Source organism: Physcomitrium patens, chromosome 22, assembly GCF_059467195.1.
Source record: "Physcomitrium patens ecotype Gransden chromosome 22, ASM5946719v1, whole genome shotgun sequence".
Taxonomy (NCBI): domain Eukaryota; kingdom Viridiplantae; phylum Streptophyta; class Bryopsida; order Funariales; family Funariaceae; genus Physcomitrium; species Physcomitrium patens.
This window is the reverse complement of record NC_143431.1, coordinates 11026820-11030203: the sequence shown is the minus strand read 5'-3', so window position 1 is coordinate 11030203 and position 3384 is coordinate 11026820. Positions and strand designations below refer to the sequence as shown.

Here is a 3384-nt window from a genome sequence, read left to right as displayed (position 1 = left end):
TCAAAAAATCAAAAAATCAAAATGATAAAATCCGACTCATTTTTAAAGCCTTATTTATTGTTAAGATCATACTGTACGGAAATATTTGAGTGTAATAGGTCATGTGAATCATCTTGGTAGAAATTTCATATTCTGTGAACGACAAACAACGTTATATACAGTTTTCATTTCAAGCTTGTAGACATCTCAATGTTTTTTCTTCACCTTGTCTACATAATTAAACCAAAATCAACATAACCATTCCTTTTAAGTGTACACCAACTAAATTTACCATATCCCAATCTGGCCAACACATCATTTTAATTTTTTTCAATATTGTGATTTATTATTACTATTCTCTGTTCACTGAATTCAAATTATATTTTTATATACTAATGCTTGATATATATATATATATATATATACATACATATATATGCGATTGTTCGTATATTTTCTGTTGTTCTTAACACACACACACACTCTATATGATGGCATAATCAACATTCTAATTTATCCAAATAGAATCGTGGATTAGGCTGGGATTCGGAGCAAATGTTTCGGCATGGGTCTGATCGAACCGCTGGTTGCCAGCTGATACGAGTGTCCGATCGAAGAAATGGGGAGTATGCTAGGGGTGGATTACTAGCTTTTAGATGCTAGAATATGCGCAGGACTTGCGTCCTCTTCACCATGAAGGGTAAGGAAAGAAAAGTAAAGCGGGCGGGGGACTGGTTTTGCTGATTGAGAATTAGCACAGTGCAAAGGTTAACATCGTCTTTTTACTTTCGATGATGGGCCCATGCAGGCTCATGCCTCCATTTATAGATTGCACACTCCTGACAGTTCCCTCATCGTCATGTTCTTCTGCAGCTCCGCGCCCTCGATTAGTCCCATTTGAGGAGCCTTGCTCTGCGCCTCCGGACGCTGGAGGAGGCGCTCATGTGCTGGGAGTCAAAGGGCCTGAGGCGGGGTGCTGCTGCAGTGAAGAGAGTGGTGACGTCATCGGTGACAGCAGCGAGTGTTTGAAAGAGGGTTAGCGACATTGAGAGCTGTTCAGACTATGAGAAAGTGTGTGGAAGAGGATTTGGTGACTTGAACTGGTGCTTCAAGGAAAGCCTAAAGTCCAAGTTCCACTCTTGCTCTCACAGTCTGCACAGCTCTCTGTATCTCTTCCCCTAGTATATGTCTACAGCTGGTTGACGCAAACGAGGTTTAACAGCTATAGATGGCGGTCGATTCTGCTCGTTTGTAAGTGACGTTATTCCTTATGAGTGTTTTTTTTTTTGCTTGCTGGAACATAGTTTCATGCTGAAGGTATTGTGGACCTTACAGAGTTCGATTTGGAAATTGGCATCCTGACTGATGACAGAACTATGACTAGTACCATGGCTTCTTCTCCTCTCTGTAAAGAGTGCTATTACTGCGGCAAAAACTCGCGAAGGTGTTCCCTCCATGTTTCGTGATACACCGACTTGTTGCAGGCTTATCGTCTGGCGAATTTCCGCAACCTTATTCTTGTCCCCCACCTGCTTGACGATTACACTACCCTGCTTATTTCTTTCTGACCCTGTGAGCATGTGTTTGGGGAGCAATTTTATATTCTTGAATCACATCTAGTACCTTGAACCAAAAATCGGATAGATACTGGGTCTGATTCGTTTTGAACCGATGAATTATTCTGTTTGTTGTGCTAGCCTTACACTTGTTGATTGATTTTCCAAGATTCATGACCCACCTGCCGTTCTCAACTTTCAGATTTCTCCACTAAGCTAACGTGCGAAGGTCTTGTGTTCATTAAATTCCACAGAGCTCTCGGACTTTGTGTATTCTGCTGCGGAAGTTATGAGCAGATTTGAAATTACTTTTGGTACGTGGGTTGTAGAGGTCAGTGGAGACTATTTGTAGCCTCTAAGTGTGCTAGAGAGAAGAGACTGTGAGTTAGTGGTTCTTCATCATATGTTCTCGTAGCCTTAATCATCTGATGATAATCCTTGTTGTCATTCAAATGATCTCTACGATTCGTCACTCTTCAGAAGGTAGCAGACAACTGGCTGAAACCGGTTCATTCTGACACTGTCATGTATGTACTCTCAAGGAGATTTTTATTTCTTACATGCATGCGATAGAGTAATGAGGTTTGGAGGTGGCTAATGCAGTGATAGTGTCGTCTATTATGTTTTAATTGCGATCCCCACCTATATGCAGGATCACATCACTAGTGACCACTTGTGTGCCTTCATCCTTATATTTATATTTGCTTAGCAGTTTTGCAAAACTGAGTGACCGTCGTTACTAGTGCCCCATGAAACGCAGGTCCACTTCTCGAGAGCACCGTTGGTGTGGTTTTCTTGTACAGACGATGAACTGGAAGCGAGGAAAATTGAGAGCGTGCGATTTAGGCTGTGATACTTCCTAGCATTCCAAGCTTGATCTGGCTAGCATGATGCCCTTTTGCTGTGAAATACAGCACAGTGCAGCAATCATCGAGATAAACTCTCGATGCACACAATAATACAAAACTGTCATTGCAGAGTTCATTTTCAGAAAAATTCCTGCCGAGTGAGCTAAATAGTTCGGGCATTTGCAGTCCTTACACGAGAAAATCTAGTAGCTGATCCACAAACTAAAATAGAAGATGATATTCTCAAACCAGTGATACAGGAGTAGTATTTATTAAGTGGCAACCGAGTTTCCTTGTTTAACAAAAAAACCTCTACTTGCCAAAAACTGTCGATCAGTCTTGACCTTTCATGCCACCATGTAAGATCAAATCCACTTTACTCAAATGAGTGTATCTTTGAGGGTTTCTCTAGTCAAGAGCATAAGATCGAAGTCTCTTTACCCAAGTGAGTGTAGCTTTGAGGGTTTCTCTAGTCAAGATCACAAGAATAGCTAAATTTTTAATATTATTCTAGTATGAGTGATTTAAGCAGAAAATAGTCACTCGTTTTTCGACCGAAGAGTTGTATTGTACTTCTGTGATCTGTAGGATAAGACAGATTCGTAAAAGTTATAGTATACGTTTGCGACTGGAAATGTCATGAGCGGAGATATTGCACAAGTTTCTCCTTGCAAGATATCCTTCAGTAAACGAGGCAACAGCCTCAGATATTTAAGACTCGTAAATTCTCTCTTCTTCAAACTTGGAACTTATGTGTGAGCAATATTGCACACTATATTGTCATTGAAATCTGGCCACGAAATTTACTTCTCTTGCTTCTGCAGGAAATTCGTTCTTCCGAGGACGTCTAACAGTTCGCAACGCTGCCACACTTAATTATGCGGACAGCCACGATGAAGCTTCTACCACACAAATAAATATCCACATAAAAATGTTGGAACCACATGCAGTGGAGGTATCAATCTGGTACCATTCAAAGTTGTCCAGTAAAATTTCGACGT

The 3384-nt window shown here is 40.8% G+C and overlaps 1 long non-coding RNA gene across 2 annotated transcripts; it reads left to right on the top strand.

Annotated features, from left to right (window-relative positions):
- Window positions 1-846: 846 nt before the first annotated feature.
- On the top strand, window positions 847-3102 carry LOC112274810 (uncharacterized). Of its 2 annotated transcripts, none has more exons than XR_016500087.1 (2): window positions 847-1230; window positions 1352-3102. It is a non-coding gene; the product is annotated as an uncharacterized LOC112274810 (long non-coding RNA). The 2 variants fall into 2 exon arrangements; XR_002967515.3 differs by having other exon boundaries at window positions 1315-3102.
- The last annotated feature ends 282 nt before the right edge of the window (window positions 3103-3384 follow it).